This window comes from Pleurodeles waltl, chromosome 3_1, assembly GCF_031143425.1.
Source record: "Pleurodeles waltl isolate 20211129_DDA chromosome 3_1, aPleWal1.hap1.20221129, whole genome shotgun sequence".
NCBI classification, from domain to species: domain Eukaryota; kingdom Metazoa; phylum Chordata; class Amphibia; order Caudata; family Salamandridae; genus Pleurodeles; species Pleurodeles waltl.
In genome coordinates this window covers 177,325,328-177,339,066 of record NC_090440.1, presented here as the reverse complement: position 1 = coordinate 177,339,066, position 13,739 = coordinate 177,325,328, and positions in this window count along the sequence as shown.

The following is a 13,739-nucleotide window of genomic DNA, read 5'->3' as shown; positions in this document are numbered from 1 at the left end:
CCCTCTAGGACACACAACACATACACCACGACATCGACACGTGGACAGGAACACTATTGAAAGTGCACATTCCTACACATACGCATTGCAACAAATTAACACACACTCAACAGATGTACTGCCATACGGACCTTCTGAAACTCTAAATGACAACCTCACAACTAAGTTAGCCATCTGAACATGAACATGTTCAGTAGTATAGGTACACATTATGACCTGAGTCGAATTGACAAGGGCAGAGAAATAGGTCTGCAATGAACTTGTCACGCATGTGAAATTAGTGCATAGTCAATTGTTAACACGTCAGTGCTCACAACGTACGGAGATGTTTTGCACATTCTCACCTTGCAAAATCTAAGGGTCTCACTGATGCTTAAATTAATCTATTGCATATGTCAAATTGTATGGGATGTCCAGGGTACATAGATGCAACCGTGTTACCACCACTGTCGAATTTATTCTGTGTATGGAAGTATCATCTCACCCCCAGTTAAGACACAGGGACACCTATTTCACAAGTCACAATGCAAGGGAGTACACACTGTACTGCACCTCTACAAAAATACTGCTGACATCCGGTCAACAGCCACACACGCGTTCAGATAAGGAAACAACCCAATGCTGATGGTACATCCTAGAAGCCTAGGAATCCACACAATACCACAAACACCAATGAGTCACAGACAACACAAGAGAACAACTGCCATGCAAAGTGATATTTATGGTGCAAGGTACATCAACATGTTCTCACTCATTTTATCTTTCAGCTGATCAGGGGTATGTGATCCAGCCATGGATTATGACCCCATTTGCAAACCCAAGCACTGCAGCAGAGCGTGTCTATAATGAGGCACATAGGAGGACACACACCATAGTCGAGAGGACCTTTGGCATCCTGAAGTCAAGATTCAGGTGCCTCGACATCACCGGAGGCAGCCTCCTATACTCACCTGAAATGGTGTGCAAAATAATTCTGACCTGTGCCATCCTGCACAACATATGTGTAAGAAGGAACATTCCCCTATATGAACCAGACCCACAAATGCCTGAAGAGGAGGAAGCGGAGGATGCTGTCCATCAACATGAGGGGGACCATCCAAACACAGCGGCAGGATTGCGTTGGAGACAACATATTGCCCAAAATTTCTTTTAACTCTACTCACCCATCACCACTGTCTTACCAGATGTAAATAAACACCTATACTAATCACTATATCATGGTCTGGATAATCATTTTTGCATAACATTATCTCTAACTATCAGAATCAGAGTGTAGCCTCAAGAGCATTGCTGAAATACCGATTAGGACACAGAACATTTCTAAACTAGTTAGATGCATATGAATGTACAGCCACATCACTCACACTGTAAATGACATATATCATGTACATGTCACATTTGAAGGGCAATAGCAGAGTACCACACCTATTTCACACGTACATGTTGGCAACATGGTTCATCGCAGCATATGGCACACAACTAAGACACCATCAGTCAATAATGGAAAAAAATGCCTCATACATGACGCAGTCGATGTGCTATTGCGTTGGTAACAGGAATGTATGACCAGACCCTTGAAAGCAGTAAGTTGTACATCACCTATCTTTGCAAGGACTATGTGTGACTAGATTTCCATATAAGCAGCAAATTCATAGCACAAGTGCCCCAGGTATGACTAGCATTGCTCACATGACATCCCCCGCATATGGCAGCCCATGTCCTAAGTCCTGACACACCCATGTTCCCGGTCTCACCCCACTCTTCGTCAGAGGTTCCTGGAATGGTAATATGTGTCCCCAGATAATCCCTCCTCTACACACTCCCAGACTCACAATGTAAATCCAGCGTGCTACCCTCTTTAGTATGGTATGCCATAGTCATTGTACTTCTGTCTGCATGGACGTCAGGTTAAATAATGCACTGGCTTGTAGTCTTTAAGCCCTGTTATCACCTGTACATTGCTTCCCATGTGAAAGGTACTGTTGGCCATTTGAACTTGAATCTCACCTACAGGACTTGTGAGAGACTGATGCTGCACACACATGTGAGCACCTCCATGGACACCAGCCATTTGAACATGCACTGCCCTTGCAGCTGCTTGGAACAGCATAGAAGCAGCCATTTCATCCATAACACTGTTATGCCTTGCTGTATAAATCAGCTGTGTAACACAGCCCTTGGGTTAATGTGTTATTTTCCGAACGCACAGGACAAACACACTTTTCTGTTTCCACTGTCTTGTTCCTCCTTTAACCACTCTCAGTCTGACCAATGTGTATTTACCTTGTGAAATGTTTGGATCCTGATTGACCGTGCATCCTGTTAGCCTGACTGGCTCCTGTCTTAGCGTTACCCTAAAGGTTCCTTGGGCCTACATTTGTATCATAGTTGCTTTCCCAATCCTCATATTCCTCCTGTGGTATTGCGTCAGGTGGGTCTACAATGCATACTCAAATACATTGTATGGCATAATCAGTTTATTTATTGCACCATGGGGGGAAATTTGTCTCCAAATAGCTGAATCATGGCCTATCCCTTGTCTGGGTCTCATGTATGCATGAGTGACAAATTGTGACAGTGTACCATGGCTGTTTTCATGGATTGGGTATGGTGCCTCCAGCACAACAAACAAAGTCAGATAATGTGCATGAAATGTCTACACATGTTAGGACCCTGACAGTCCACACGCTGATTCACATTGCTCCCAACATATTGATGGGGCTTGTGTGGTGAATAGCTGTGAGAGTAATCAGCACAGAGGCACTGATATTCCCAGATGCAGTGGGAATTCTAAAGGTCAACCTGTGTATAAATGTTGTGAGGAAACCTGCCGGTATAAGAATCCTGAGACATTAACTTTGTCAGCACACCAAGGTTGCCCTGTTGACAGTCTCATAACATGTCTGCAGTAACAGGGTTGGACCATCCCCATGTGTGTTCTCAAATCCCCATTGGCTTTCCTTCTATTGATCTGCGAAGGATACTTTGTAGATACAGGAAATAGCTCCACAGACTCATGACTGGACCTGCAAGTAACTGTGACATCATAGACCCCAATAATTATACAGGCTAAACATTGGCCCACATACATGAACCAGACACCTCTCTGCATTTTACCACTGGAAATATGTGAACATGTGCTGCTTGGTCTGCTGGTCCTCCACTGCCACAGGAGAGACATGGCTCATTTATATGACTCCAACTGTGATGTAACATTACAATTGTGTAGAATATTTGGGACTCCGTGTCACAAACACGGTACCCACATAGTATGATCCCATGCCTGATTCATGGTGGGTTAACAAACAAGTGCCTAGGAAGTAGTATCCAACATTCCAGGACATGTGATGGCTAAGTTTTGTAACATTGACATGAACAACCGTCTGCTATGAATCCAGTGCATGCTTTGTCATTGGTGGTGTTTATGTTCCAAAAAACCTAGGAAGTGCACACAGCAGTTCTTGCTATGTGTATGACTAACACATGTCCTCTCTCATTTCCACACTGACTTGCATCTGAGGGTTGGACACATTGACTCCACATGCATACAAGCAGATCAGCAAAAATGCATCTTGTGATGTTCACACAGTGGGTCAACAACAATAGTAGTAGCCAAATCACACACATTGACCATAGGCTTTGAGTTATTGTAGTGAGTTGTGTCGCCTTGCTATCCTCTCGATGCAAAACATGCCCAAACTGGGTAATACATAATTGTATCCCACACGTTTGGCCAACTTTCGCGTCAGTGATGCGTGAAAATCCGGTACACCAAGTAGAGGATCATGGTCCACAGTAGTATGATCTGTCACATGTGCCCATACACCGTAATGCCCAATGTGGGTGCAATCAGCCTGTCTCTGTATTTTCACAACTGTCATGTCCCATTCAAAATGAGAAATGACTCAAACACTGTTAATGACAGAAATTTTGAAGCATATGCGTAAAAAAAAGACGCACATGCGTCTAAAAATGATGCATATGCGTCAAAATATGATGCACAATGCCCTGAAACATCCATTGGCCCTGAGCGGTAATTTCCACACTGTCCCCCCGGAAATTGGTTAAGTATAACACATATTTAACAATATGGATGTGGGGTTATTTCTTATCATGTGCGTAAAAGAAAAATGACGCACAGACTGTAAGCATCATTATATTTTGACGCATAACAAGAAAAATGCACCGCATTTGATGCAGGAAGTGATGTAATAGGATAACCTGTTTACAGAATTGGTACAGTGGGTGTACTTTCACTTTCACTTTGCAGTCTGTGATATTTCCTGACTGTGTGGGTGTGTATAGACTTGTGTCTTTGTGCATTTTGTGATTTTGTCTCCAGTGTGGTCTTAAAATTGTCTTTTTGTGTATAATAACTGTCTGTGGTATCCTGTCTGAGTGTTTTTGTGGTCATTTGTGTTGTCAACATTTGTCTTTGTTGTGTTGGGAGTCTGTTGTGGGTAGTGGTAGTTTGGGTATAGTCGGGCTGTGTTTGTAGTTATTTTGCATTTTCCTGTCCTACTTTCCCTATATTCTCCTTTTTTTCCCTTTATCCCCTCTTTATTTTTGGTACAATAATGTTGGGTAGGCCTCGTCTTGGCAGGATGGGAGAGGAGGAGCTGGGTGGGTTTATTTGGCTGGTGTGCCACTTCCTACCCCTGATGATAGAGACAGGTGGTCGTGTGATCCTAGGCTATCACACAGAGGCAAGGAGGCTCCGGTGGGCAAAGGTGTTGTACCATCTGCAGAGAATATACAACACACCGCGAAATGACCACAAGCTGAAGCACCGCTGGGCTGACCTTGTTGCCAGGGAGCAAGGTCTGCTGGACCACTTGGGGATTGTGATTGGTGGCCCAGTTGGTGAGTAAAAATCAGAGTAATGTGCACATTTAAATGCTCTGTAGTGGCAGTAGCTGATTTTTTCATATTCTGCCGGCAATGTTTTTGAACATGTGGAATGCTAGTGAAACATACAGGGCCATATTTCTACTTTGTTAGCACCGCAATTGCGACCTGTTTTGAATCAAGAGCGGCGCAAACTTACAAAATACAATTGTATTTTGGAAGCTTGCACCGCCTTTGTATCAAACAGCAACACAAATGCGGTGCAAAATATGTATAGATATGAGCCACAGTTGCCTGTGAGGTATACAAATTTCCTACACATTACCGTCATTTGTTGATGCAACAGCTAGACTAACTTTCTAAACACAACAGGAGCCTGAAAATTAGTGCTGGATTCACGTCAATTGATGATGGCAATGTGACTCAAACATATGTTTCATGTGTGGTCATTGAGTGTATCAGGAAACGTATCTTGGAAATCCAGAAATTTTCCTGAAATATTGTGTCCCTAAATTGTTTTTGGATACATGTCTGAACTGGATTCTGACACATACGTAACAAGTTATAGCTTACCTCAGGTAACATCTTAGACTGATATATTGAGTTTGTAGTGCCACATTCCAATTAGGGATGGCTGGCAAAAGGTTTGCACACGGGTTCATATCTCTATGGTTGGTGCAACTCACCATAGCTGTGGCACATCAAATGAAGAAAATGATACAAATTGAGGGCTAACAACTATCCCTGGCCCTCTGTACATTGTACCTGTGTGTCTAAAATTGGTCTTAGTCACAATGTCTGGGTGACTGGTATTGCAGTCCTCACGGAAAGTGGCTTTGGATGTCTCTCATGATACACATGATGAGAGGAATACACTCCATGATTTTGTCTGCTCACTAATGAAGGAGCATGTTTGCCACCACATGATAGTTACGGCCACTGCATGTGTGAGGATATGTGTGTATCACTCACTGGAGTCCCCGGGTCCGTACATGTTTGCAGTGGTATGTAGGGTGCAGTATCATCATGTCTGAGAGGCTTTACATTCTGAGTTTATATTACACATAGTATTTGTATTTTGAAGTGTTGTATGGTGCACAGACATTGAGCACATTTCTCCCTTCCATGCCTTACAGGTGGACCTGCACCCTACACTATTGGAGAGGTGGCTCGATTTGCGGACCCAGACATCTCCAGTAAGTGTTGATATTTCTGTTCTGTGTTGTGTTCGCTGATGACGTGTGATTGACTCCTGTGTGTTGGACACATAGCAATACAATAGTACAATGGCCTAGGTGTGCATGCAGCTCATGGCCAGAGGTGTGCTTGCATCTATCTGTTTGTTGTAAGTCATGGCTTACTGGTAGGAAATGATGTAGACAATGGTCTGCATTTCCAAAGATAAGTGTTCATAGGATTGTCCAAGGTTTGGGTGTATCCTATTTGGAGTTCCTCTTTACCTGTGGTGTGCTGGCCAAGCCCATGTACAGCTTTCAAAAGCTTCCTGGTTGTCATTGTTGTTAGAAATTATTAGTTGCTTGTCCACTCCCCCAGACACAGGCGTAGGGTTGTGAATAGTGTACCTAGGACTGATGATCCAAGTTTGGTACACAGACATATAAATCAGTAAATCACTTGTCCAAACCTAGGATACCCACTCATGATTAGCACATGCATTCTATACTGGCAAGTCCATTTACAACTCGCAGATCTTGTGGACCTAGATTGCCATCCAGAACATAGAAATCTGTTGGCCTGTCAGTGGTGGAGGATATGCAGCATGATTTTTACCTGACAACTGGCAGAACTATGATGCCAAAGTCATTCCAGTTCTTACCCATCTTGTGGGGTTTGGATGTGCTATTTGATGATAGGACATTTGTAGGCTGGCTTGCCATGTACTTACTCAGGGCTATCAGTGATCTGTATGATGATATGGGCTATTACAAGTACATTAGATGTATTGTCTGATTTACTTCTTGAGCCATTTCACACAATGCAGTACCTAATGTTTGGTTTTCTATTTGCCTTAACAGCAGCCAATATGACTCCCATCCAGCTTCGAGAGTTTCAACGCAGGGCAATGCGTTACCGCCACGTTCTGGATGTGGAGTCTGGGTACCACAACATGGCAAGACGATATCGCCATGAGAGAGCCTCCGGAGTGTGGAGGGCATTTGCACAATGTGGCCCTTGTAGGTATGTTTTAGGTATTTCTTGACTACCTCCAGGAACAATCTGATGCCTGAGGATCATTCACCATTTGTTGAAGTGAGTCATGGGGGCATATGTTGGTGTATGAACACAGCAATTGCCAACTTTGTCCATAGTATTTGATGTTGAGCCCCATTGACAGTAAAAACTAGAAGGCTGACACTTTCAGCAAGTCAGTATAAATATTGCTAAATAGATCAGTGAACTTATACCCACTCCATTGGATATTTTGATCAAATCTCAGAATGTAAAAATCAAGTGGAATTTTGCATAAGTCAGCTTTGGCCCTTAATCATTTTTAAAGTGCCTTCTAGATAATTCTACATTTATAACTTTTGAAAGAGTGATCTTGACCACTCTTGTGTACAAAGTACCTTTTTGGTTAGCAGGACAGCGAGTTGTGGGGTCACTTAGATAGCTTCATATTTTAAAGGAAAACAAATTGTTATATAAGAAATGGTATTTCTTCAACAAGTTAAATGCAAATGTGACTGGAAGCTTTGTCTCCTCAGACAATTTTTAGCTCATGCAACGCAAGTCTTAAAAGATCAAAAACCTCCTTAGCTTTAAAAGGTGAACTTCCTGTCACAGTATGAGGAGTGCTGCGATAGGACCAAAGCATGGTCTGAACTGCATCATTTACATCCACAATTTTTACTAACATTCCACTGACACATTCAATGATCACTCTGTTGGTTATTTTTACTTGACAATTCACTTGTGGATGATACAAACTACACTTTTGTGTTTGATCCCTGTCTCAGTTAGAAATGGCTTGATATTCATAGACGTGAATTGTATGCCATTTTCCGATACAAGTTCCGACTGAAATCCCCCTCTAGCAAAAAAAAATCAGTTGAAAATCAATTGACACTTTTGGTGATAGGATCACGTACAAACTTGAATTCCAACCACTCAGACAAAACATCTATCCTAACTATAGCACAACTCTGATTAAAAAGAAGATATAGGCCCTGATTCTAATTGAGGCGGGCGGCGGTAGCCGCCCGACTCGCGGGAACCACCATATGGCCGCTCGGAGACCATTCAGGCTTTCCCGCTGGGCTGGCGGGCGACCGCCAGAAGGCCGCCCGCCAGCCCAGCGGGAAACCCCTCCCCACGAGGAAGCCGGCTCCGAATGGAGCCGGCGGAGTGGGTATGTGCGACGGGTGCAGTGGCACCCGTCGCGTATTTCAGTGTCTGCATAGCAGACACTGAAATACATGGTGGGGCCCTCTTACGGGGGCCCCTGCAGTGCCCATGCCATTGGCATGGCACTGCAGGGGCCCCCAGGGGCCCCACGGCACCCCCTACCGCCATCCTGTTCCTGGCGGGAGACCCGCCAGGAACAGGATGGCGGTAGGGGGTGTCAGAATCCCCATGGCGGCGGAGCGCGCTTCGCCGCCATGGAGGATTCTCAAGGGCAGCGGAAAGTCGGCGGTACACCGCCGACTTTCCGTTTCTGGCCGCGGCTGAACCGCCGCGGTCAGAATTCCCAGCGGTGCACCGCCAGCCTGTTGGCGGTGCTACCGCTGTCATTCGCCCTGGCGGTTTTTACCGCCAGGGTTAGAATGACCCCCATAATGGACCAAGAAAATCGCTATACACTTTTGCTCAAACCTTCTCAGGTGCCTCCAGCTTCCTCACAGGAAACGTCATGCATTTAAGGCCTTATCATTATGTGCGTATGATATGTATTTATTTTTCCCTCCCCTCCCTCCTCTTTCCTGGTTCTTTAACTTAGTGGGTTTAGGGGGCTTAGTGTTAGGTTAGTATACGCTGTTAGTTTAGTTAGTAGTAGTGGGTGAGGGTGGGGGTTTCATACTTTTTTCAACTGTTTTTATTATGTGTGTGTAGGCAATGTTGTGGTTTCGGGGTTTAAAAAATGAAAATAAATAATAAATAAAAAAAATATACAACAAATATATTTGTTTAGTATAAGATAGTATGTGTTTAGGTTAGTACCTGTTGTACTCCATGTGTCCCGTCTTATAAGGGGGGTGAGGGGGATGATGTTTAGATCATTTAGATCATTTAGTTAAATGTGATAAGTACGTTTAGCTTAGGTTAGTTAGGGACAGTTGTGGGTAATGTGTAGTTAGAGTAGAATAGGTTAGGTTAGGTGTTTCCCCTGGTTTTAGCTTCTGTTTTTACTGTAACCCTTTACAGTATGTGTCACATGCTTGTAGATCAGGGCCTTGCTATGAGTGAACAGTGTCTCTTTTGTATTAGCTTTTGTGTCCCATGCTGCAACCATATCCCAACTGAGCTGTTACATTGGCAGCTACACCAAAGCTACTTAGCTAAGATTCAGCCATCCATTGCACCCACCACTCACGGTTACTATGTATCACAAAGTGTGGTTATTTGTACTGTATGTTTTCAATGTCGCATACTTTGCTACCACATTTGGTATTGTGGACACTGTGTAAAGTCTGCGTGCAGCCTGATGTCCCAGCAAATCCTTATAAGGTGAGTGGTAGTATGCTCTCATGTAGTATGGTGTACATAACTCACACCTATCATTTGTTACAATGTTCAGCACAGTTACTTATTTGTATGGAAACTCATACACATCCCTTCATGTTGTTTGGTGTGTGTTTGGCGAATATGTCACATAAGTAAGTTTTGACTTTCAGTAACAATCGAAGGCAATTTTTTCTGGCTTAGACATCCCTTGAGGAGGCGTTATTCTGTACAACACAGCATTTTGGTGGATAGTTTATATTTTGCTCAGAAATAACCCTCAGGGATGGCAGATGATGGTACAATCCAGGCCACTGTGCATAGTTATCAGCCAAGAATCGTTCAGGTCAGTTGTCTAGACAATCAATGCTCATTGACCTAAGGTTAACATCACTGATGGCCATCACGGTTGATGTGTCACATTACACAGAGACAAAGTTGTTGTGTAAGTGCTATTTATTTAAAAGTGCTGTAGTGCTATATGTACATTGTCCATGATTGTGAGTCCATTAGTGTGACATCTTCCATTGTGATGCTACACAAGTGCAAAAGGACATGTCATTGGACATGCTGGGGTGAAGTGTCAGACAGTGCAGAGGGACAGGATTTGCCTATCAGTTAGTGAGAGACAATCACAGGGCAGGCTGACAAGATACACAGTGGGTTGAAGAACAGTGCTTGAGTACAGTTGTTGCAAGCCTGGCATGTTACAAAGCACAGGACCTTGGTAGTAGGTGGCCATGTGGCAGGGACTAGTGCTACCGGGTACTCTTACGGGTGAAGGTGATCTGCTCCATGTTTTCATCTTCGGATGTGTGTGTTGTCTCCTCTGCCCTTGGTGATGTTGGTTGTGAAGGGGCAACACACACCTCAGTGTTTGAAGACGTGGAGTCAGACATCCCGGTAGCTGCTAACTGTGGGGGTCTTAAGGGCAGTACTGCAGCAAGGAGGAGCTGCTGGTTCTTAAGAATAGCAGCCACATCACGGTGGTAGGCAGCCGGGTCGGCCCTGAGGGGTTCAATATTGCATTCGTGCATGCGTTGACAGGATTGTTGTTGTAGGTGTTGGGTCAACTCTATTACAGCTGTACTGATTTCCTTCAACCTTTTTTCAACTTCCTGCATGATTGTTGTTCGCCCTTGCATAGTTGCTGCCTGTTCTTAAGTTGACATCATGCACGAACGCACCCCCTCTAGGCTGGCTGCCATAGTTTGCATCCCCACCGCACCTCCTTGGCCAGCTCCTGCTGTACTCCAACTACAGTTCGCTCAAAGCTGGTGCCAGGATCGTCAGAGTCCTCATCTGTGTAGGAGCTAGCAGGTCGTACAATTGGGGTGGTGGGTGTTTCCTCTGTGATGGCTGCTAGTTCGGAGCTCCTCCTTGTGACTGAATGTGGGGTTTGGAGGGTTCCAAGGACATCTTGGAGGGTCTGCTGGCTGATCTTTGTCAGCTCACCATCCATGTCATCAGGGAAGTCCAGGACAGGCATAACCGCAGGAGAGCTATCATCCTCTGCAATGAGATATGGTACAATTAGTGTGTCTGTGTTGTGGGCTTTGTAATGTGACATGCCTGCCTTCCGATTATTTTAACATTGTGATCTTGGTTCCTGTTCATTGTTCCTGTCTTTCATATTAGCATTCTCCCAGGCCTATGCCCCACCTGCATGTCACATGTATCGTGGTCAGTTTGTGGACTTGTCGGCATCACATTCTCTATGTGTTGGTTCTGGACAAATTGTGAATTGCCACTTTCTTGTCCTACTCAACCCTCCGTCTCCAGTGAGGCCTTTCACTGGTTGTGGGTGCTCTGATGGCACAAGCACCACACTTAACAATCTGGACCTGCCCCAGTATCTGATCTTTCACATCCACCTATACGTAGTTGAGATGTAGCATATACTATTTCTAGCTTTGTTATGGCACAATAGGGATGTCAGGATTGGTGAAGTGTACTGCTGATGTTAGGGAATGTGTGGTACATTGGATTGCACTGATAGTCGTAGCAGTGTTCTATTTCTGCCTCTGACTGTGAAGGTGTATTTCTATAACCAGTTACATGTGTCCTCCCCCTCAATGCTGTTATCTGAGCAGTATGACATTTGGGATGTTGCAAGGTGTCATAGAGCTATTGTGACCCAGGCAGAGGGTGGACCCTGACATATGCAGCATGGGTATGACATTAGTGCTGTATACCTCCTAATGTTAATGACAATGACTGATGTTTGTAGCACCTTTGGACAATCACATTTGACAGGATTGGAACATTTGTCTAGATTTCAGGGGATTGATAATGTTGTCATCCTGAACCCTCTAATTTGGGTGTGTTTGATCCATGTCGACATTACTGCCATTAGCTACTTGACCTGCACACACAGCAGAGGTGGTAGTGGCAACTGTTGTCAATGTTACATTCCACTTGCAGGTATGGCTAGAGGTTGTTAATTGGGCCCTAGTTAATGTAGGGAGAATACTGGCTGACGTGTGACATGCTGCCAGTTTTACGTTGTACCCTGCCCTCCTGGCCAGGCTTTACCTTTGCAACATCCTTGGCATGGCAGCATACCCCCATGCAAAGGTCGTTGGTGTTGTGTAGTAGTGTGCCCCAGTTTTCCTCAGAACGAGCCATGCCCCCGTGCCCCTTTACCCATTCCACTCCCTGAATATCATGACGTACATGCATTTTGTAGTAGGTATGTCCACCCCCCCTGCTTACAGTTAACATTTGTGCATTTTAATTCCTCATGCAACTTACCCTGCATATGCGTTGTCTCCTGGTAGTCTGCGCTGTCCTTTCCTTGAATCCCTGTGACGATCTCCTCAGGGATGATGGCTACCACCATCTCTTCCATGTGGTTCAGGGCCTCCTGGTGTGCTGGACTCCCACCTCCATTCTGCAGTGCTGCCTTCCTGTTCCTGGCCATCTTTTCCTTGGTCCTGCGCTTGCAGTGATGCCAGCGTTTTTTGCACTCGATGACTGTTCTCCGTACTTCTGCCACACTGTTGATCTTGTCAACAATTTGTTGCCATATTGCCTCTCTCCTACTGAAAGGCAACTTTGAGGTGACAAACAGTTGGTTCTGGTGTTCCGTCACCTCTTTAACCAGAATTTCCTGCTCCTCTGCACTGAAGCAACACTTTCTTTTCTTCTTTTCCCTGCCCTGGGTCTCCTGTGGGTCCTCCTGGCTGGTTCCTGGTCTGTTGTCATCTTCCTGGGGTCTGTGCAAGCATCCGGGATCCATTTTGGCTCTCCTATGCACATTTAGCAGTGTTTGCAGTGCTTTTTGACGCAATTGCGCCAAAAAACGGCACGTATCCGGTTTGCGGCGTCGTAAACCAGCTTACAGTCATTTTCGCCGCATTAACATAGTTTTCCTTTATGACGTTATGCAGTGGTTTGAGTAAAAAAAAAAATTACTCACACCTGTGGTTTGCACCGCCGTGCGTCAAAGTATAAATTTGACACCTGCACGGTGCAAAGAAATGTCGTTAGCCGGCGGTAATATTTTTGACGCAAAACTGCGTCTATATTGCAGAGTTGAAATTCGTCTTCTGTCTGCAGCCCATGCCTGTATTGTCTATGCAGAGTGTAATAGACTGTGGATACATTTATAGTTTATGATTTAGAGACGACTACTGGAAGCAACTTTCCCAGTGTGCGCACAGCACCCGTCCAAAGGCCCATATTTATAAATTTTTAGCGCCACATTTGCGTCATTTTGTGATGCAAAATCGGCACAAACTTACAAACTGCAATTATATTTTGTAAGTTTGCGCTGCTTTTGCGTAAAAAAATAAAGCAAATGCTGCGCTAAAAAAGTATAAATATGGGCCCAAATGTCATCTGTTAAGTCCCCATCTATGTCTATTTGCCAACTTGCACATGCCTGTGTTTCCACTGGGACTGCCTCCAATTGTATTGTGCGATATAGACTAGAAAGTAGAAGCTGTGGCGTCTTCACCTGAAGCGATGTATGTACGGTGTTCAGTGTCTGAGGCTCTTCAGGAAAGCTAGGTGTGGCTGCCTTCAAAGTGTGTCTAATTGTGGCATACATGAATGTGTCTAATAGGGACGGCACTACTCCCGCAAGGAATTGCTCTTTCATTTTAAACAGGCCATCTAAATACAAATCAACTCAGTGGAGGTAGTCGAGTCTTTGTAGAAGCATCCGACAAGCAGCTTCATGTGTAATAGGTAACAGAGGGGGGCGT